We start from the raw sequence: 23,762 nt of genomic DNA, 5'->3' as shown, positions 1-23,762 counted from the left end.
CAAGAGATCAGGCTCTTGACATCACTGAAGTTTGGCTTGAATCTCAGCTCTTCTGTTTATTAGCTGTGTCACCTGGAGAAGTCACTTTACCTTTCAGGCAGAAAAACAGTGGGGGCTACCTGCCTGATGCATGCAAAACAGCAAAGTAAATCTGCATTGTTTGGGTTAATTCAGTGGAACACTGTAAAGAATTTGTTGTATGTTTTATAATTTTCCAGGCAACTATAGTAGCATTATCTTATTTGATTCCCAAACAATCAAATAGGTGAAGAAAGTATTTATCCTTCTTATTTTATAGGATAAACTATTGGTTTGGCCAGAAGGTTCGTTTGGGCCATAACAAGTGTCTCCTCAGAACACCTTGCATAGGAAACAGGTAGACATTTCACATCTTGTCTTGGTTTGCCTCTGTGACTTTCTTGGATGGAAGTTCTTTCCTTCTGGATTCAGGGTGTTTGACTTGATTGTGTCTGTGTTGAGTGAAAGCTGCCATGTTCCCCCGGTGCTAATGTCTGCTCTAGACTCAGAGGCGTGTTTCTCTCTGGTTTAGGCCTATAGACCAGCTTGGGAATAAGGGCAGCACTATAGGCTCCATGTTTGTGTTCCCTTTATAGTCACCTGTTGAAAACTTACTCCCCGTGTGATGGTATTAGGAGGTGAGACCTTTAGGAGTGGATTCCCAGGAGGCACTAGTGGTAAAGAACCTGCCTGCCAGTGCAAGAGACATAAGAGATATGGGTTCGATCCCTGGGTTGGGAAGATCCCCTGGAGAAGGGCGTGGCAACCCACTCCAGTATTCATGCCCGGAGAATCCCATGGACAGAGGAGCCTGGCGGGCTATGGTCCATAGGGTTGCAGAGAGCCGGACACGACTGAAGTGACTTAGCATGCATGCACGTAGTTATGAGGGTGGAACCCTCCTGAATGGATTCGTGTCCTTATAAAACAAGCCTCAGAGAGTTCCCTTGCCACTTCCACCATGTGCAGTTGTAGTAAGAAGATGACCATCTGTGAACTGGAAATCAAGTCCTCACCAGATGCTGAATCTGCTGGCCCCTTGGTCTTGGACTTACCAACGGTCGGAACTGTGAAACATAAATTTATGTTCTTTGTAAACCACTCAATCTTTGGTATCTTTGTTAGAGCTGCCAGAACTAAGAGAGGAAGCATAAGAAAACTTTAGAATTAATTTTCTGGAGGTAGAATTGTAGCCAAAGGAAAATGTGTTGAAGTGGGAAAATGTCAGTGGCTTTTTTGGTGGTGGTCATATTTGAGTTACCTAGGGAAAAAAAAAAAGAGTAAGAATTTGGGGGGGTGTATCATGCTTTAATTGGAGCCTTTGAGACAGACCTACCTGAATTTTCCTAAGCAGAGAGAAAAAAAAAAAAAAACAAAACACCCTCTGTTTTCAGAGTGAAGGGAAAGGAGAAAAGGCTGAATTAGCATCTCATTCCATCTACCATCCTTTAAGCATTTTTTTTGTCAAGCATCTGCAAGTTGACATAACGTTGATCTGTTCAATCTGGTTCTAAATTGTTCTGTTAAATGCTAGACAACTTTTGTCGCAGAAGCTGTCCCCCCTCCTTGAGAATGATTGTCTATAATTAAGGAGGAAACTGGGAAATAATGATAGGGTTCTATTTGCCTTTCTAATGGCTTTCTCATTAAGTATGTCTGAAAAAGCTACGGAGATGTTGATTCCCCACGTAACCAGAAGAAGTCAGCCATTATATAATTACCTCTTTTTAAAGACTACAAAAAGAAATGTATGAGAAATGCTTTCAGTGGGCTGAAGACACCATGGAGCACAAAGGAAAAGCATTTCACTCCAACAATGAAAAGCAGTGAATCAAATTAGTCGTTAAGAAAATGTCTTTCCCAGCAACTTGGAGGTGTCAATGGCATGGCCGTGGGAGGTATGATTGGGGATGGAAGATGAGGTCAGCAAAGAGAGGAAGGGGAAGAGGGCAGTGGGGCTGGGAGTGGTATAATGGCACTTGTGCCTTTTAATTAAGTCCTAGCTTACAAAAAGAATCCTTATGTGTCTTTTCTCTTTTGGAGAACTCCAGGATGTTCACAGGCTGAAACTTGCTTCAGATCCCTGGTGATGTCACTGCTGTTAGTCACATGTATTGGGAAGGGGTGAGGTCCATGTTCTAAATGCCCGAATTTTCAGCTACCAACTGATTACTATTCTGGGTGCCTGAAGGATTGAGATAAATATGTGGCAGGTTGGGCTTCCTTCTGCCTTCATTGCCTTCTTTCCTTTTCTCCTTCCCTCCTCCCCAGGAGAATAAAAAGAGAGACATTGTTAGTATAATTATCCACTGAAGTTACTCAGTGCAAGGTGACCAATATGAGCAAGACCAAAATTTGCTTGCCTCGTTGATGTTTTATTCTGCAAAATCTGAGGGGTGGAAATGCCTCTATAAGCCAGAGGTTATTTGGGGCCAAGGCCACAGGCTATGAATGGCTGGGAATTAATTTCCAAATTCTGCTATTATTTCCTCTCTGGTGATCTGGGTCCCTCCTCTTCAGATCTCCTTTCCCCTGGACCCCATTATGGTCCTTTCAGGTTGGGTGTGAGTTCCTGCTGAGAAAAGGAGAGCTGACCCAGGAGAACTTTTGGGCTACTCCAGGAAAATTTTGCTCCCCTCTTTGGCAGTCCAGTTTGTTCTTGGAGTCCATCTTATGCTGTAGTTATCTAAGAGTTGCTCCTCCTTGAAGGTAGGTTGATGAGCAGGGTGCAGAAAGACTTGAAGTGAGCTGAAGAAGTGATGTGTGTGGCCAATAATTGCCTTGAAGCGTCCCTTTAATACCTCAGATCACGCTGTGGGTCTGAAAAGAGCCTGGACTGGAAGACCTGGATGGTAGTACTGGGATGAGCCATTTAACCTCTTCAAATCTCAGTTTCTTTGTCCATAAAATTTCTTGTAGTTAAAAGTAGTTGGCATGAAAAAAAAATAGTTTGCATAAATTAACTTTTTTTAGTCTCACAATAATGGGATATTAGCATCAGAAGAAACCACTATCAGTTTGAACATTACTGGGATTAGAAGTATACTGTCTCACAAGTGAGACATTTTGGTTTTCTTTTTTTTTTTCACAACTCCAGCTGATGGCAAAATGTGCATCCTGGTCTAATTCCTGTCGTGATGGTTAATTTTGTCTGTCAACCTGACTCAGTCATAGTACCTTGATGTTTCATCCAACACCAGTCTAGATGTTGCTGTCAAGGCATCTTTTAGGTGAAATTAACATTTAAACTGGTAGACTATGAGTAATGCAGATCACCCTCCATCTGGGTGGGCCTCATCCAATCAGTTGAAGGCCTAAAGAAAATACAGACTGAGATCCCTGGAGGAAGAGGGAATTCTGCCTTCAGACTATCTCCAGACTGAAGCTGCAACACCAACCCTTCCCTAGGTCTCCAACCTTCTGGCCTACCCTGCAGATTCTGGACTCACCAGCCTTTACAATGGCATAAGCCAGTTCCTTAAAATCTCTCTCTTTCTCTCATATCAGGCCTTCAAATATTTGAAGAGTCTTTTTTCACCCCCTGTTACTTTGGATCCCGAGAATGGGCAGATGGTTGGAGAGTTCTTTCGGGGGCAGAGACAAAATGGGATGAGACGGAAGCAAAAATAAAGAATGCCAAGTACTGAAGGGGCTAGCCCAGAGTTGTGCACCTACCAGATCCTGCTTAAAGAAGAGTTGTTAGGATGAGTCAAGAGACACCAGACCAGGAAAGACACTCATCCCCGCCAGTGTCCTCTACATTTGTAGAACGTGTTGGGCTATCACAATATTTGCTTTCACGCTTGGGAGATAATTGGCACTTAGCTCTTGCAACAGCAGCAGTAGGGGAGTAAAAAGCCAGGAAGAAGAGGATAGGTCTGGTTCATCTGCGAGATCCAGCGCGTGCTTATGTGAGTGGCAAGCAGCAGCTCCGGGATGGCTCAGCGCCTGGACATCTGTTGTCACTCTGTCTGCTAGCTGTGCTTTCTTCCTTAAGCATGAATGAGGGTGACTGAGGGGGAACTGGGAAATCTTGGCAGTGTGGGAGCCAAGGACAGCGCCCCTGAAATCTGCCTGCGGGCTCATTCTCTGTCTGGGAGCTTACTGTGAATGCTCGTACCAGGAGTGGGAAATGTGGCTAATTTTTGCTTGAGCTTCCCTAGGGGCTCCCCCTGCCCCTACTCTGCATGTGGTACCAACGCTTTGAGAATATCACAGAACAGCAATTAAATAAAAAGTCTTACAAGTCCACAGCCCAAGCACAACTGCTTTTGGTTTTTTAAGTTTTTAATCCACCTGCAGTGTAATACACTTTAGTGTAATTATAATCAGTGAATGAATAGAATTTTGTATTGTGTATTTTTTTTCATGTAACACTTTTATGATAAACATGTTCTTTTATTGTTTCTGTTCATCAGTGCTGTTTTAGAGCTGTGGTATTATGGTATTTCAGAGCTGATGTGCCATGGTTAAGTTAAATAACCATCCTTCATTGTTAAACATGTCTAGTACTTGTTACAGAAACACCCTGCAGTGAGTGTCTTTTTGTGTATAGCTTTTTCCTTCTTTTTAATAACTTCCTTCAGCATTTCCAGAGAAGGAATCTTAAGAGATGTATTTTTGTTTTGCTACGTATTGCTGTATTATGTTGCATTATACCAAGACAAATTGTATATATATTATTTGTATTGGTATAAATTGCAAAAACAATGTGCAAATGTGTGTCATATTTGCCAGAGTGTTGCCAGATAGGATGTTAATTATAATGAATATAAAGTGACATCGTAGTGTTTTCATTTTATTAACATAGGTAACCATTTTCCGTACATTACTTACCAATTACATTTCTTCTTGTGTGTATTGCCTGCTTGTGTCCATGGAGGTATTGATTTTCACAAATTCACTTATAATTCATTTAATCTAATTTAAATGAGCTCTTTACATATTAGTCATATTAATAGAAATATCCCTCTAGTGTGTTCTCCTTATCTTTATTATTTCTTTTTGCATAATGATTGAAATTTTTCTAATTCTTAATAGGCTTTCCAATTCTTTATTGTCTTATAAGAAAAACCCTTTAATCAATCAGGTGTTGCCTTGTTCTTATTTTTTGTTTTCGTCTGCCATTTGAACTTGGTGAAATATTACCTAACTTGTGAGAATATTTTAATATTCAAGGTTAGTTCTGATTCAAAACGGTTCCGGTTACCCTCAACTGAATCAACCAACAAAGTTCAAAAATAAACTTTGGCTCATTTTATTATTCAGAATATGCGATTAATAGTTCAGTTTCTGGACTCTTAAAGTATGATTCATTCTCATTTTTTTTTGTTACACAGAGTGCTTGAAGCTTTTGAATGATTTTAGTATCTTTCATGTATGCTCCATCTGTATCCTCTACCGGGGTGGGGGAAGTAGCTTTTGAAGGCAGGGTCCATGTGCTCCATTTACGTGATGTTAAGTCCTTCCCACCCAGCCTGGGTAATTTCCAGCTGCGTCGCCTGGATTGCCCTTTGCTCTAGATACTGTCTGGGTCAAGGTCTCTCACTAGCCACTGAGCAACTATGCCTTAGGGTTGGCGTGTGGCTTGCCTCCCTCCCACGTGGCAGCTGTGAGTTCGGACAGGGACTCAGCCCCAGTTTGGTGGGCTTGTATTTGGCCCACCTCTGCTCTGCTTGGTTAAGGCCAAGGCTCTGCTGTTCACAGCAAAGACTGTGGTTCATATGCAAAATGGGCTCCAGAGTGGAAGCTTGGAAAGCATTGCCGTATAGAGTGCTTGGCTCACAGTGGCTTTTTAGTAAGTGATGTTCACTCATTTGTCAACAATCTGGAGAGTCTTTCTTGTCTCAGCCTGCAGACCTTCTTAGAACCCAGTGCCGAGGGGACAGAGTAAGACAGCAGATGTGGCCTCAGCTGAGAGCAGGGGTTCTGTAGTTCACGTTAAAATGTGCAGAGACAGTAGTAAGCAGTGTCCAGCTGGGAATTCAGCTTGAATCTTGAGTGAGTGCCTGATATCTGGGAGGTGAAGACAGAACCTCGGAATTCTTGGGGGTCAAATGAGTCATGGATGGTAGGTTGCTAAGTCACTGATTGAGTGGGAAATGGAGAAGAGGAAGATCTAGAAGAAGCAGGATTCTAGGCACTGCGGGGAGGAGGGCTCTACCAGCAGGGGTGAGGCTGTGAACTGGTACCCATATAAACAGTCTGTGTTCAGAAATAATCTGACCTCCAGCAGGGAGGAGGCCAGGAAATCGGGAGGAGCCCAGGAAATCGGGAGGAGCCCAGGAGCTTGACAGAAGTAGAGTCAGTTGAGCTAGAAGCCCCTGGAGAGGGTTAGAGGGCAAACTGGTGCTCCTGGCAGCTCCCCAAGGATTTCTGGAGAGTTGGGCCACAATCACCTGTGTGGGGTCTTGCTTGCTTCTCTGCCAGGCTGTCTTGCTGATCTGTTCCATTGAATTTGGGGGCAAAGACTCAGATGCAGACTCCTGGAGGAGTGTTTCAGCTCCGGGGTTTATTGAGGAAGCTTCAAGACCCGCCCTTCTTCCCAGACAGGGTTATATGTCCATTCTGTGTACTCTGTGTAGATTTCTAACATGGCTTTTACATTTTTTAATCATCATCATCATGATTCTGTTCTCAAAACAATATTTATCTATGTACTAACTCCAACTCCAAGAAGAAAACCCCAGAAAAGTGATACAGCAAATACCCATGTATTTGCCTGCTGTCTGGATTTACTAAATGTTAATATTCTTCTTATTAAGTTTTTTTTTTATTATTGGAGTGTAATTTTTTTACAGTGTTGTGTTAGTATCTGCTGTACACTTGTTAAGTCTTATAAAGAGATAAAATTTTAGAGATATAGCAAAAGTTCCACCTCTCCATCACATCCCCTTTCCATGTTCTTTGGACAGAGGTAAACACATAAAGATTCACCATTTTTAGGACACGTGTCTCTGGAGTGTGTGTTCTTGGAGGGTAGCACCATATCTCATTCATCTTGAATCTTTAGCTTATAGAAGTGCCTGACCGTTGACACAAGCTAGAGATAACTAAATATGGAAGGAATGAATGAATGGCAGAAATTGTTCATTATTATTATTATTAATCCTTCACTGTACCTAATGTGTGTGTGCTCAAGTTGGTCCAACTCTTTGTGACCCCACGGACTGTAGCCTGCCAGGCTTCTCTGTCCATGGGATTTCCCAGGCAAGAATGCTAGAGTGGGTTGCCATTTCCTTCTCTAGGGGATCTTCCCGACCCAAGGATCAAACCTGTGTCTCCTGCATTGGCGGGCGGGTTCTTCACTGCTGAGCCATTGGGGCTCTGTAAATGTGTGATGAGTTAGGGAATTAAAAAAAATCTTGATCTCTTACTGAGAATAATTTCCCCAGTTTTATCACGTTCCTTTCTCCTTTGTGTTGGCTCGTGGAGCATATTTGCCTCTAACTTTTACAAAAAGATAATGTTTGGGCATCTTTAGGGTTTGTAAATAGGTGACCAGAAGCATGAGCTGCCTTGAGGAACTTACATTGTATATAAAGACCAACTTGATTTCCTCAGAATTAATTTCAGATGCAGAAGAGAAAAGAGGGAAAAGGAAAGTATGTGTGAAAGCATTGATGCATCAAGGAAGAAATCAACTAAATTAATGTCATTAGAAACTGCGTTTAATTTGAGTGGAAAATATTCTAGGCCATCATATAATCTCTTGTCTGGAAATGCTAGTCCCAATAAATTGATACCTACGGATGTGGAAACACACCCACCCACCCACCCATACACACACATCCTCTGTTTACATCCTCTGTGTCTCTCCTTTAGTCTGTGGCTCCATGAATTCTCCTGGGGACTTTTAATGTCTGGGCTATATAGTGTAGACAAACTAGAATTCTAGCTTTTTTTTTTTTTCCTCTTCATGATAAGTTAATTCAACTAACCACTCGACAATACACATTTTTCTGTGGGACACTGGCGGTCTCTCCCATGCTTCCGTGTCTTAACCACCTGTTTTCTTGGTTGAAGGATATTGATGTTTCCATACAGATTTGGAGCAAAAAGGCTTGGTTTTATTCATTTTCCGCTCTGAAAGAGTGATGCTTTTCAAAATGAACACACTGAACAGCAAATTATCATCCCATTAAATGCGTAAAATTATAGACAGCTGAGCCAAACCTGTTACCGTCCCCTTTCCTTGGATACAGTCTAACAAGCCAGCTACAAATTCCACATGATCAATTTGCTTAGCTCTGATGGTAATTTACAAAACGCAGTGTTTTGCTTCAAAGCCATTGAGAGCAGTCTTGAATGATAGGCTATGGTTTAGGCACTCTTAGCTATGAAGCCTTCTGCTTAGGCTCTTGTGTTTTTCGTGGCTTTGGTGTCCATCCCCGGCAGTTTTTGGTATCAAAAAGAAGTCCTCCACTGTTGGGTTCCACTCCCCATACTGTTTTCACACTTAACTATTCATACAACCTCTCTCCTTGTGAAATGCAACTGTTGTCTGGTATATTTTTGCACAGTATAAAGTGACCGTGAGCGGTGGGGGTATGTAGTAGTATCCATTAACTCATCCAACACTTAATTCCATTAATCCATAATTCCATTATCCATTCATTAATTCATCCAACATTTACTGGGAACCATTCTAGGAGTTGTGTGGAATTCTAGTGGTTCACTATTCTAGGAACTGTGCCAAGTACTAAGGGTTAAAAGATGAATAAGAGACAACTATTGCTCGCAAAGAACTCAGAGTCTAGCAGAAAAGGGAGATGCATATATCTAATAAAAAAGGGAAATAAAAGCGTGATAGGCTGTAACAGAAACAGAGAGAAGGTGTCAGCAGTGGGTCTATAGTGATCAAGAAACTTCTGAAGAACATAAGAAGCCCTTCCAATAACCATGTTTCCTCCATCCTCACGGTCAATAGGGTTGTGTATTAATTGTCTGTAAAGGTTAAATGAGTGTCCGTTCATGATGGAAAGGATTTCCAGGAATTCCAGTTTCCCGGTATTCCCTCCATGCTACTGTTACTGAGTCCAAGTTTGTACTGCTCACTGCACAACAGGCCAATAAACCAAGAGATGAGCTCTTGGGGCAAGGAATGGAAACTTTACTCAGAAAGTCAGTCGACTGAGAAGATAGTGGACTAGCGTCCCCAAGAACCATGTTACCGGGTTAGCACTCAGATTTCTTTTATACTAAAAGGTGTGTCTGCTTGTCGCAGACTTCTTGCTGCTGGCACCCGTTGTTCTTGTAGCTGTCCAGGTAGATGTGATCACAGTGTTCCTATAAACCTTTAACAAGACAATTGTTATCTTCTGTTCTGCAACTTTCTTTTTCTGTATCAGTGGAAAAGTGTTATACTTTACAGGTCAGAGCCTTGAGAGTGGATTATCACGTATATTTCGGGGCTGTTGGCAACGTCCTTTATAAAAGGTGTGGAGCCAGCATGACTCAGCCCAGGCAACAGATCATGAATGTTACAGCTAAAGGGATAGAGCCGATATATGAAGTCAGGCGTGTTCTTTTCTGTTAGGTTACCCCCAGCATAGTACTCTCCAGTAAACTGGATTTCCTCATTATTTCCAAGTACACATTACTTATGCTCATGTTATTTCCTCTTCTCGGAATTCCTCCTCCCTGTTGCTTTGTTTAGAAGTCTTACAGGTACATCAAGGCTGGCCCACTTTGCTCTAAGCTCCTGGAGCACTTGATACTATTCTTAAGAGTATGGAGCATATGACCTTGTTTGAGTGTTTTAGGTCCATCTAAGTCTGTATAGCAGACTGTGAGCTTCCCAGGGGCTCATAGTCCCTTGAAGATCATGAAGTGCCCTATGCAATTTTCAACAACTTCTTGGTTACTGTAGTTAGACAAAGCTGTGGTTTTTCCACTAGTCATGTACAGATGTGAGAGTTGGACCGTAAAGAAGACTGAGTGCCAAAGAATTGATGCTTTTGAACTGTGGTGCAGGAGAAGACTCTTGAGAGTCCTTTTGACAGCAAGGAGATCTAACCAGTCAAGCCTGAAGGAAATCAACCCTGAATATTCATAGGAAGGACTGATACTGAAGCCGAGGCACCAATATTTTGGCCACCTGGTGTGAAGAGGCAACTCACTGGAAAAGATCCTGATGCTGGGAAAGACTGAAGGCAGGAGGAGAAGGGGTAACAAAGGATGAGATGGTTGGATGGCATCACTGACACAATGGACATGAATTTGAGCAAGCTCCAGGAGATACTGAAGGACAGGGAAGCCTGGTGCACTGCAGGCCATGGGGTTGGAGTTGGACAAAGAGTTGGACATGACTTGATGACTGAACAACAGCAGCAGCTTGCTTACTGACTAGGAACGTTTTGATACCAAGGAGAGAAAATTCAGTTTAGATTTTCTTGGCTGAGCTGTTATCAGGAAATCCCCCAGACTCAGTTTGAATCTCATCACCCTTAAAGTGAGGAATATTTACAAACCTAATAACAAAATTTTGCTGTCTGGAGACATGACCCGAAGGGAAATCAAAAAGCTTGCTATCTGTGTGTGTGTGTGTTTTGGTACAGAAATATTCCAGTTAATTTTATGCCAAGCCAGAAATAAAAAGCCTCTTCTGAGAAAAGGGGCCCCTGCCTCCAACCAGAGGTGTTGACTCATAGATCTAAAGTCATACGCATTGCCTTGGAATTTGCTTGTCATTAGCTTAGGTTGTACAGCTGTGGCAGGAGGGTCATTGTATCAGCCAACGAGGGATTCTGTTCTTGCAAGTTGGCCTGAGAAGCTGGTTGATGGAGGCAGGATCCTTCATCATATAGATCCTCGATGTGATCTTGATTGTGATCTTGTTGGGGGTCACAGGATCCAGGTCCCTGATACCACACAAGGATTTGGTAACCTTCCTCTAAGTTGGTATTTTCGTAGTTAGTGTAGTAATGATGTTTGATAAATCAAAACAAGGAGTCAGTTGTGGAACTGAAAGGGAACATACATCATGCATGTCATTTTAGTTTCAGACTTACAATTTAACAGAAGAAAAGACAAAGAACATGCATATTGCAAAAGCATGAAAGTGAAGAATAGACATTCATGATTCTATATGGCTTTGATGCCTTGCACTTTGCTCCTGGCTAAGCCAGATGGTCACTTAAGTCACTGAGGGCTGGGTGCCTGTGCACATCAACCAGGGACCGTCTGCATCTGATCCTAGGATGATGTTGGAATCCATAGATAGTCCCAGATCCGAGGAAACCAAAGGAATCACAGCACAGAAATGGGTTCAAGGGCTTGCAGAAATCCTTGGTTGACTTTATTGGCCTTTCTAGGGCATATCTAAGAGTTGGGATAGGTGTAGGTGAGACCAATGCCTGGGTGTCAGCAGCAATAATAGGTGGTAACACTGGCCATGTCAGGTTTGAATTATCTGATAACCAGATTGTAGGATGATGATCCTGGTCCTAGTTGGAGACATCTGCAAGGTTAGAACAAAAGTCCATTGATGTAAGGGCCAAAGCACGGGGTCCAGGATTCCAGGCAAGGAGGTTAAGAGAGAGAGTCTAGGTCGACACCTAGAAAGAGCCTTCCAAGGTTTCACTGAAGTGGTGAGGTTTAGCACAGTTTTGGAAGAGAGAAGGAATATATCTTTATCAAGAGGGTGGGTGCATGTGAAGGAAAATGGCAGATGATTCCTGTCTTCTGAGTGAGAAGACTAGTCCAGGATGTGTCCGGTGCTTCTGCAGTAAACATCTTTGGCGCAACCAGTTCCCTGGCACAACTGATTTTGCTGTAAAGGGTCGAATAACTGGTTGACATTTACATTACATTACATTTACATTACAGTAGAAAACGATAGCATATCAGTTTGCAAATCTTCCTGTGAGGTAATTTAAGTCAGGCTCTGTTAATTTATTATTTTATTTTTTTAACATTTTCAAAAAACTTAGGAATCATGCAGCTATTTTCTCTTGGGGGGATAGGAGGAGCTTGATACTTCTTTTGCCTCCAACTTCCAATATTTTTGTGAGAAATTGGGTGAAGATGGCATGAGATAACAAGCTGTCATGTCTAAATTAGCTAAAGAATCAATCATTAATGCTCTCCAAGATTGTTGTGAAGTGGTAGCTGCCAATTTTTTTATTTGCAATAACTTGGTCAACTTTTAGTTTTGATGATTGGAAGAGATGACTTGTGTTCCCCAAAGGATTTGCAAAAACTGGTATGTTACTTTCTGGCACGATGTGACTATCAACCAGTTATTTTATATTTTATGGCAAGAAGGCCATATGGCCAACTAGTTGTGTGGTGAAACTGCTTGAGGCAAAGATGTTTATTCAAAAATACCTAGAATTGGTCCAGGAGGCTGGTCTTTCTTTCCAGGAGATCGGAGCATTAACCCCTGACTACCTGGAAGCCAATGGATGAGAGTGGCATTGTCATACTAATAACTGGGCATCCATTTCTCATTTCAGGACCACTGTTGGAACTATCTATTTGTCTTCCTTGGCAGTCAGCAAGAGTTGGCAACCCCCTTGGCAAGGTTTTAAGGGAGTCTTGGAAATTTGTTGCCTTCTAAAAATTGTATTTTAAATTTGGGGCTATTTTAATCAGTTTAGAACTAATCTACCTCAGAAAAAGAGGATACAAATTTGAAAACTATGCCATCGTGGCTCTTTAATAGCTGATGATGCTGTAGGCAAGGAAATGGCTAGGCAGTAACTGTTAGAATGAATAATGACATTAAATGAAATACAAAACAAATCCGAACCAGTTTTATTGGATTGGAAGGAAGAGACAGACACAGGCTGAAAATTTACTCAAATCTGATTAGGGAAATAAACCCTCAGACAGAGAAATGATGGATGATGGTGTGAGCTGATTAACTTGAGCCCCATTGGGAGGTAAATGGGAGAGAATGCCACAGAGTTTCAGAGCAGGAGGGAGTGCAGATCTTTAATCCAGATAGACTGAGTCTGACAGGCTATAGTCCATGGGGCTGCAAAGAGTCGGACACAACTGAGTGACTTTCCCTTCGCTTGACTTCATTTCAGACTCATCTTAACAGATGAGAAAACCGAGGCTTAAAGAAATAAACAACCTGACAAAAGTCTGGCCGGTTAATAAGGGGCAGAGTTTGAACTTGAATCTACACCTTCCGACTGTTGAAAAGTTTGAGACAATTTGATTAATCATAGTACTCAGTCCATTGACCAGCCTGCATCAGTACACATCTGCAGGCTATTAGATGTTGGAGTCAGTTTTCCTTGCCATCTACATCCCTTTATCGCCTTGTCAGGCGCTGGGGTTGCAGGTAGGAGAGGAGCAGCGCTCTGCAATACGGGTGTGCCATCCTGTGCTCTGTGCTCTGGGTGAGGCAGGACCCTGAGCGGGCTCTTGGTTCCTTTGGTTCTCAGATAAGCTCTCAGCTCTGGGTTGGCTCAGGTCCACTTCCCTGTGTATCTGCCCTGCAGAGACCTCAGTGCCTGGCCAGCTGCCAGCAGCGCATCTTCCTCCTGCCTCTCGCCTGGGCCCAGGCTGCTCCTCCAGCGGGCAGAGCCTCCACTTTCCTGCAGCCGCAAGCCAGGAGCCTGGCTTGAGGGAGCCTCCAGCCCTATCTGCCTCTAGCTGTCCTTTATATTGTATGTGGAATCAGTGTTAAACGCAGAGTCTTCTTAGACTAGGCCATCTCACTGCCCTTTCTTTTATTTCTTAGGCCACTGTCTTAGATCAAGGAACTCACGGTTTTCTAATTAGCCTCTCTCACCCCTGACCAAAGAATTTTCTCTGCCATTGATCTGGCTATTGCATCTTTTCCATTAGGCCTGAATACGGGTTTCCACTCCTTTTTGGATCAAGTCAAAGATTTTATCACATCCCTTCTCTTGTCACCTTTTATATTGAATTTTAATACTTTTCGGTCTTAGAAATATGAATCTATGAAAACACTTGGGACCTGCAGGAAGTAAAATGTGTGCAGTTTAATATAAGAGCAGGCTCAACCCACAGTGGCTGGTGAATTTCTTTTCTAGTCAAGGAGTGTGAAATATAATCATGGGTTTTTGGGTTTTTTTCCCGACATTTCTTAAAAGGGACCTCTAGAAGGTAGAGAAGCAGTTAGCTTTCTATTTATGGTACTCTGTCATCTTTGTTTTGATAAAAAATGTCTTATTTTAAAAAGATTCAAAGTAGCGCTTTTCCTAATCTAAGCAGTCTGTTTTTTTGTGAAGATGCTTTTAGATTTCTGGGAGCTTTTTAGTCTCCAGACATGTATGTTGGAACGTGAAGTGGCTATATTTTCCTCAAGATGATGCTTTTTAAATCATAATGGTTAAAACAAAAATTCTGGGGTTTGGCTTCTGGTTGGAGATTAAGTATTGCGGAAATTATCCCAACTGTTAGAATTTGGCCACATAGCAGCAGGTGGGCAGTGACCGGGGGTGAGGAAGCCCAGAACGCAGGGTATTCTCGGGGAAAATATGTGATGCTGTGCAGTCCTGGCCCCAATCTTGCTTTTCCTTTCCATATCTCCCAATGCTATCTCATGAATTTTGGCAATATTTATTAAGGATTAACTGAATTCTTTATTAGGTGCCACAGATTCAAAATCAAATAACATCCTATTTTACACTGTGCACACAGATCGATTCCAGATGGATTGCTCATGTAATTGTGAAAAATAATATAGCTTTTAGAAAATAGGTAACTATTTCGTGACCTTGGAGGAGGTAAAGATTTATTAAAAAAAAAAGATCCAAAAGAAAAATAACTAGATAAAGGGAAAAACTGGATTAGATTAAGATTGAGAATTTCTGTTCACCAAAAAACACCAAGAAGTACATTATTAAGATGGGTGAATATAGCATAGGGACCAATAGTCGATATCTTGTGTAATAAGCTATAATGGAAAATAATCTCAAAAATAATATGTCTATATGTATAATTGAATCACCTTGCTATAAACCTGAAACATTGTAAATCAACTATGCTTCAATTATAGGTATATATATATTAAGAAAAGAAGAGATGAGTGAAAGGAGTGGTAAAAGATATTTTCTACACATATATTCCACTAAGAACTCATCTACAGAATAAAAAACTCTTCTAAACCAATAAGGAAAAAGACAAATAAGAACTTTACAAATAAGGATATCTAAAAGGCCAGTAAAAGTGTGAAAATTTGTTCAGTGTCATTAGTCATCAGGGAAATGCCAATTAAAATTGTAATGAAATGCTAATACATATATACCAAAGTGGTTAAAATGAGAGACAAAAAAACATCAAAATTGGTGAGGGTGTAGACAGACTAGTACTCCTACACTGTTCTTGGGGGGATAAATTGGTACTTTGGAAACCACTTTGGGAAGCAATTAAAGCTGAAAAAGTGCTGAACTCTGTCCTAGAAATTTCAGTCCTGGGTAGATATATACATCTAATATATACATCTAACAGATGATCCACCTTAATGTTTGGATGAAGAGTAATAGGGACAAAAGGAAATACAGACTTTTTGAAGGGATTGGCTGTTCTGGTTCATATGGTAAAGACTCTGCCTGCAATGCAGGAGACCCAGGTTCAATCCCTTGGTCCAGAAGATCCCCTGGAGAAGGCAATGGCAAGCCACTCCAATATTCTTGTCTGGAGAATTCCATGGACAGAGGAGCCTGGCCAGCTACAGTCCACGGGGTCGCAAAGAGCTGGACATGACTGAGTGACTGACACGTTTCACTTTAGCTGTTCATGTGGGAGAGATGGGAAAGTGAGAGGGGAGAATTGGTTGAGGGAGGGTTTTGTTAGAAACATACGATCAAAACATAGTGGTTAAAATATGGGAGAGATTAGATAACTTTATAAGTTCACCTATTATAAGAGGTTTTAAGTTAACAAAACACATCCCCCTAGATTTAGGAAGCAAGATGAGAATTAACGTAGATGTAGGTAAGTTATATGTAGGTAGGTGTGTGTCAAAGGGGTTTTCTATGAATAGCTTCTATTTTCTTGGTGAAATAAAATGCTGGTTAATTTGCAAAGTCAGATAGACAAGGGTTAAGTTAGGGACTGTAAAAAGTGGTGAGGTTTTAGAATAGCTGCTACAGGGGAATGGGAGAGAGAGGTGATCAGGGAAGGGAATACTAGTCAGAGTCGTTCAGTACTCAGTTGCTATGGGAGGACTTAAGCTTGCAGTGGCATCATCTGACATTCCATACGCCTTCCGGCAGGATTCCTCAGCAGCGAGGGTAGGTCGTGAAAGAGTTCAAGTAAGCTGAGCCTTTTGGCAAAAGGAATTGAAGAGGTACTTTATGGAAACTAGGTTGGATAAGAAGGGATGAGAAATAATAAGACAGGTGATGGACGGGTGGACAAGAGAACAGCTGAGAAATGAAGGTCATCCTGGGATATAGTAACAAGAAGGAAGATGGACCTGAGGGAATAAGGTGGAACGAATGGTGGTCTGGGGCAGACGTGGGCATGTTGGTCTTTGTTTTCCCATCACAAGAAGACCCCAGGTATGGCTGTGATAGCGGGTGAGAATCTCACTGTGAGATTCGATGGCGGGCGAATCTCACTGTGAGATTCGATGGCGGGCGAATCTCACTGAGTTCAAGAGGTTGAGGAGCTTTGCAGCCAGGCTATTAGCTGAGGTCATTCTCTCATACACTAGGACTGTCGGATGATGACAGGACTAGGACAGGAGAGAGAGACCAGGAGAAAGATACTAAAGTTCTCAGGTGAATCAGGGGTGGTGACCAGGTGGTCTGTGAAGAGGGTGCAAGGAAGGGTCAAAGGTGATAGAACTGGGAAGCATGGATTTCAGAGGCGGGAGTATTTTTATACCTGGGTGAAGGAGGGGAATGTTGAAGAGGTCGGTGAAGGGAAAGGGATGGTTCAGAACCTACTGCTTGATCATGTGGAGTGAAAAGTTTCAGCAAAGAGACAAGGCTTGAACTTGAGAGATTCTCTGTCTCCGAGACTTCTCCAAGGTGATGCCATGATCGTGCCAACATTTAGCATTAGAGGGAAGCAATTTGAGGGTGCAGTTCACAGAGCAGTAGGTAACAAAAGCGATAAAGAGAGGAATGTCGCACTAGATTGTAAGCTCCTTGTAGGCAGGGACTGTGCTCTGTCCTGCTGGGCTTAGCCCCCACGTTTACACACTGCTCCTGCACGTGTGTGTGTGTGTGTGTCACTCAGTAGTGACACACACACTCTTTGCAACCCCATGAACTGTAGCCCGCCAGGTTCCTCTGTCCATGGAATTCTCCAGGCATGAATCCTGTAGTGGGTTGCCGTGCCCTTCTCCAATATGATCTCCTTTGAATTTCTAAACACCGCATAAACTGTCTAAGTATCGTACCTCCTTGAGAGGTGTGGAAACTGAAGCTTAACTAGGTTGAGTGTCTTGTATGAGATTGGAAGTAGGACCATGTTTCAAGCTTAGGTCTTCTGACTTCTAGGGTAGAAGCGCTGAGAAACATTGAATGCATATATTCAGAAGAAATAGGTGCTTTAGTGAGTTATATTTTATATGGAATTAGAACCTTGATTTTTTGATAGCATATATCAATAATGATATATGTTTATGATATCATATATGCAGTATATTTTAAAGCAGTCTTGAAATGAAAAAAAAAAAACCTTAAACAAAAAACAAAACCCATCAGTCCACATTTTTTTCTCTCTTGATATCTTTGTGTGTATTTGCACTTGACTGGGAGGAAGTGAAAGAAATCAGTTTCCCCCTGACCTTCCATAAATGTGCTGACCTGAGGATGCTATAAAGGGATATGGACACTTAAACCATTCTATGATCATTACCAATTAATAGGGCCACTTGGCCTTTTTCCGACATTCAAAAATGGTTCCATCTGAATTAATCACAGTGATATTAATAAAAGGAAAGGCTCTGCAAGGTGCCCCCTTTTGAACACATCCTATATAACTAGTTTTAAAGGAGATGAAATCTTTTACTGTGAAAACCTGGAATGCATTGTCCTTCCGTTCTGATTATTTTGTGAAATGATTTCCCTGCTGGTGGAGCAGAGGCGCCTGCAGCCACGTTCACTCGCATTCCGATTCAACCCCCTTCCTGGGTCTACCGGAGTTTTTATGGCCACTTAGCAACCCTGACATTCTGCAAATTGTATGGTGAAACCTTAATGATTTCTGAAACAAGAATGAGGTAATCTTCACAGCAATTTTAAATATTCCAGAGGTCAAAGGGGCATTTATGGTTTCCTTTATCACAGACTGAATTGACTTTTTCAGTTAATCATTTAAGCCACAAATTACGTATATTATGGATATTATCACAGACGAATCTGGTTTTTGTGTTCCTTCTCCTAGGTGCTTTGGGTATTTGTCGGTAAGGCAGGAAAGTCAGACCAGATGGCCTGGATTATTATTGGAAGCAGATCATCGATTCAAGCGTGCCTTTCTTCTTTCTCCCTTCCTCCACCCTGTCTTCAGTGCTAGCAGCGAAAACAGTAATTGGCTCCCTGGAAAAAGGGGGAGATTTACTCCCTAGGAATGGCTGCCTGAGTACATGAAAGGGTGCCCCTCCTTTAGATGACCATATGTGCTTTGGTCTCGGCTCAGATTGAAGATATTAGCTTTGTACATAGTGTGATGTAGGTGCTGATAACAAGAAGGATGTTGGAATGTACTCTTGTGGCTTAGAATTTTGGTGTAAGCCTCTGAGAGTGGCTTACATAGATGTCTTCTTCCCTGCCACCCCCCCCAACCCCCGCCAAAAACCCCCCACATCTTTATGGATAGGAAGTGTGAATTAGGTCATTTTGGTCTTTGTCAGGTTTTTGAAGACAGAGGTCAGGTACCCGTCTGGGTGACACCTGGCCCAGTGTTCTGCACAATAAGATGCTTGTGTAGAGTAATAACAATGATGTGAGTGACAACAAGAGTGGGTTGCACTTTTTGAGCCTAATGTGATTGTGAGAAGGGTGTGGGTTTTTCAGATTACTGTTAAAACAGGGAAATGACATGGGGGGAGGGCTTCCACTTTCATTGCGCCAGTTTGTGGCTGAATTTGCAGCTCAAGGAGTTGCTTTCAGAACCCCATTTCCAAACACTTACAAAACTTGTAAATACTGGTCACAGGGAAGGTCTGTAGAAAGCCCCACAGAATCCGGAGTTGGGAGGGGTGTCTGTGCTTGCGTGGGGGTGTCAAGGTCACTGCCTTGGATCCTGTTTGCCGAGGTTTCTTGGTTAGGGCCAGGAAGGAGGGAGTGCGGTGGGAGGGCTTCTAAGCTATGCTCAGCATTTCCTAACTACTTCCCTTGGTTTAACCTCAACAGGCAAATGAAATGGAAAATTCTAGGAAAAACATACAAGGAAATCAAATCCCCAGTTCCCTGGGGTCTGCATATAATTTGGGTAATTGAGGAAACAGGCTTGAGATGGGGTGAAGGTGGAGGACAGTAGTGGAGAAACTTTTGCCCCAAAGCAATGGCCTCCTCCCACTCACCCCCGTCTCTGGTCTCCACTTTGCTTTCTTCAGAGAAAGCGGACTTGTGGGAGCCTCTTTCAGGGTCTCTTCTATGCCGATCCTCCTCTCCTGCCCTCAGATCAGTGTTCTTTCTGAACTGTGAGCTGTCTGTGTGTGTGTAGGAACCGTGGTGCCATCTTCAGAAGGTGGTGACAAACCAAACCTCCTCACCCTTCCATCAGAAGACACTTCGTAGCTGGACAGCTCTGCAGGGTCATATGTCATTGTTTTCCTGCCTGGTTGGTGTCATTTGCTGTAAAGAAGGCGTGAAGGCAAACAGTTATCGTGGGTTATGGCTGCTGCCCGTGGCCACTCTCAGTAGGGTCAACCCACTCGCGTGTTAGAATGAGTTTGTCTCCCTGGGGAATCCGCCCAGGCTGGGGCAGCCGTATGTGGGGTATTTGTGTGTGTGTGTGTTTGTTTTGTTTTGCATTGTCAGGGCTCTAGTCACCCATCCACATGTGTCTGATCTGAAAGCCGGCCTCTCCGAGTAGGTGGTGGCTGCGGAGGCGATATTTGCATTTCTGACCTGCGACATGCCTTTGCTGAATGAAATTGATATAATTACTATACACCATGACTGCCCCTAGAGTTGTATCCGTTCTGGTTGGCTTTTTTTTTTTTTTCTTCTTCTACTTCATCAGCATCCAATTAATTAACAGTTGCCATGGAGACCGTTGCCATGGCAGCATAAAATTCTCCCAAAGGGCTCCTCATTCATATTCTAATGAAATACATGTGCAGAGCTGGATGGCTGGAAAAAGTGGTGAGGAGAATTCAGGAAGAATGGAAGCAGGACTAGGAAAGAGCTGCTTTATCTCAAAGTTCTGCTCTCTCTAGCTTCTGCCCCAGATCGCCTTACTTTTAGAAGAATATCTTTATTTTTATATATTATATTTCCCAGTTTCCATTTTTTCCCCCTAATATTTTTCTATTTCTATAGCCTGGCTCTTCCTGGGGTTAGGAATAATATACATATTATTGGACAAAATGAGCTTTTCCCGTTCTGTTCTCATTCCTTTTTCTAGTTCATACAGTGAGGGTAACATCCATTTCCCTCTCTTGTTTAGTCTGACAGGTCTGTTGGTGGGATTTCTGATGGATTCTTCATTGGTTAGATAAAGACAGTGAAGTTTTGTTGCTTACAGCCATTGGTGGCTTCCATCCCTCAGAAGAAGATAATATCTTGTCACTTGCCCACATCTAACTTTCCGGGAAGCAGTGTCTCTGATAGATCTTAACAGCCTCTGCAGATCTATCCGCTGATTGTACATCCCTGTTTGATGTCTAACTATACTCATTTGCTCTTTCAGTTTCTTCTGAAAGGCCTAAAAGTCTCCCCTTAGCTGACCACCCCCTCCTTAAAGGGGTGCCTTGTATTTTGGCCCGAGGCCTCAGTGCTTATAGTTCTGTTTTAGTCCCCTGGTCTTGCTTGCTTTCCTGTCTCCAGGCCTGTCCAAGACAATGTCCACACAGCTGTCTATTTCTAAGTCATAATTTTTACTGTAACCTTCAGCTGTAACTTTTAGTCTTCGAAGGGTCCCACTCTCTGTACCAGTGGTCCTCAAACTTTACTTTGCCCAACTTGTGAAATGTGCAGCTCCCCAGGCATCTCTCCCAGAGACTATGACTTGTTAAATTTGGAGTGGAGCTCAGGGACCTGCTTTTCTAGTTAACATTCTAGGTTATTCTAACGTAGACCATCTATGGGCTCCATCTTGAGAAACTCTGGCCCAGAGGTGAAGCCTGAACTCTTAGCATGGCATCCAAAGCCCAGGACAATTTAATGCCTACCTATTTCTGCCTTTTTAACTTCTTTTCTGGTAATGATTCATCCTTGGATCTTCTACTCACATGCCTGGGGTTCTAACCATATCGAAATTGTCATTATTCCCCACACATGGTGCACACAGTTCCAGTTCCAAGCCTTTGCTTAAACTCTTCCTTTATCTGAAATGACCTTGCTCTTGGGGGGATCAGAATATGCCACCCTCCCAATAAGGGCTTCCCGGGTGGTGCTAGTGGTAAAGAACCCGTCTGCCAATGCAGCATAAGAGACACAGGTTCGATCCCTGGATTGGGAAGATCCCCTAGAGAAGGCCATACAACCCACTCCAGTATTCTTGCCTGGAGAATCCCATGGACAGAGGAGCCTGGTGGGCTGTAGTCCATGGGATCACACAGAATTGAACATGACTGAAGTGACTTAGCATATATATATATATAATATATATGTATATATTTACACCCCCAATAAGCCACTTTGGAACAAAGATTATTTTGAGCTGAAGGCATTTAAGAAACAGAAGACATAGAAGAAATTCTATTCTTTTCTTTCTGCCCAAAAGCAGGGCATTTATTTCCCTTTCTGAAAGTGTGCCCCTCCTGTCTCCTGTACCAGGAAGAAGAGAATGACTCAATCACCAGAGATGGTTAGACTCTTGTTATTAAAGATAAGTGATATGTAAATTTCATTTGTAATATTTAAGATTTTAGTAAGATTTAGTATGATGTAGTAAGGTATGTTCTACAGACTTGTGTCTTACTTATAAACCTTACTAAATAACCCTTATCTTCAATCAGTTTCCCTTATATATTTACCTTCTCACAATTTACTGTCTCTAAGAAGATCAGACTCCTTTCTCTGGTCATTTCTCCACAATTTATTGCTCTTTGTTAAAAGGGTCTCTAAGCTCATAGGCCAAACCGCTTCTTGGAGTTTCCAGGTCTCCCGCATTGCAGGCAGATTCTTCACCAGCGGGGCCACCAGGGAAGCCCAAGAATACTGGAGTGGGTAGCCTATCCCTTCTCCAGGGGATCTTCCCAACTCAGTAATCAAACTGCGGCCTCCTGCACCGCGGGTGGATTCTTTACCAGCTGAGCTACCAGGGAAGCCCAAAGTGAAAGTCACTCAGTTGTGTCCGACTCTGTGTGGCCCCATGGACTGTAGCTTGCCAGGCTTCTCTGTCCATGGAATTCTCCATGCCAGAATACTGGAGTGGGTAGCCGTTCCCTTCTCCAGGGGATCTTCCAATCCAGGGATTGAACCCAGGTCTCCCACATTGCAGGTAATTCTTTACCATCTGAGCCACCAGGGAAGCCTCAATATTTAAGATTTTAGTAAGATTTATTAGTAAGGTTTGTTCTCCAGGCTTGTTTCTTACTTATAAATGTTACTAAATAACCCTTATCTCCCATCAGTTTCCCTTATATATTTACCTTCCCACAATTTACTATCCCTAAGAAGATCAAACTCCTTTATCTTGTCATTTCTCTACCGTGTATTGCCCTTTGTTAAAAGGGTCTATAAGCTCATAGGCCAAACTGCTTCTTGGAGTTTCATGCCTTTTCTGTGAGCCCTCCTCCATGTGTATATGAAATAAATCTTTTCTCTTGTTAAGTTGTCTTTTGTTACTTTAATTCACTGGCCCCGGTCACTAAACATAACAGGGTGGAGGAGAAGTTTCTCTTCTCCTACCTACATTCTCTATGATCCTAATCAGACTTTCCTCAATCTAGTGTCACCTCTTTCTCGAAGTCTTTTTTTTTTTTTTCATGAAAAAAAAGTATCACTTCAGAATTTATTACTCTACTGACAGCACTTGTGTTCGAAATAGTTTTATCATAATTTGTAATTGAGGAACTGGTATCCAAAGACAAAGCTGGGAACGCCCCCCAAATTTCCCCAGTTAAAAAATGGTAAGTTCTTAAAGGAACATTAAATATTCTTGCATCACTCCAGTTTCATGCCACTTTTACATTTCAAGCATATTTACACTTCAGTAACCCTTTTGAATCAATCACTCCAGGTTTTGCATTAAACTTCACCGTCTTCAATCGGGCACGTTCCTTTCTTTCCACCCTCCGCTTGCTGGGGATGACCCCCATCTCCTCACTGTCGCCCTCCAGCGTGACCCTCCTGGCTTGCCACCACTCGTCATCAGAGGCATTGATAACGTGGAGAATATCTCCGTATTTAAAACTAAGTCCTTGACTTGGCAGCCCACTGTCCTTGCTTTTGTCATAGTCAAACATGGCTCTGACATAGAGGGAACGCTTCTGATTGGTTCGCAGGGACCCGGACCCGGAGCTCATGCTGTGGTTCATCATCTGCTCTCGTAGGTCATGGATTTTGGCCTCAAATCGAGCGTAATCTCTCTCTCTTTTTTCTCTTCTCATCTAAAAAATGCCTTAGCGCTGGAAAGGTGGTAGACGTGGACGCCTGCCCGGGGAGTCTGCTGAGGGCTCTCGAAGTCTT

The 23,762-nt window shown here is 42.6% G+C and overlaps 1 long non-coding RNA gene across 1 annotated transcript in view; it reads left to right on the top strand.

Annotated features, from left to right (window-relative positions):
- Nucleotides 1-319: 319 nt before the first annotated feature.
- LOC122687914 overlaps nt 320-23,762 on the top strand; it is a 91,128-nt gene continuing 67,685 nt past the window's right edge. Inside the window, exon 1 of the long non-coding RNA XR_006339259.1 lies at nt 320-376. This is a non-coding gene — a long non-coding RNA (uncharacterized LOC122687914). The remainder of the gene's footprint in view (nt 377-23,762) is intronic.

Source organism: Cervus elaphus, chromosome 32 (genome assembly GCF_910594005.1).
Source record: "Cervus elaphus chromosome 32, mCerEla1.1, whole genome shotgun sequence".
NCBI classification, from domain to species: Eukaryota; Metazoa; Chordata; class Mammalia; order Artiodactyla; family Cervidae; genus Cervus; species Cervus elaphus.
This window is presented reverse-complemented; position numbering and strand designations above follow the sequence as displayed.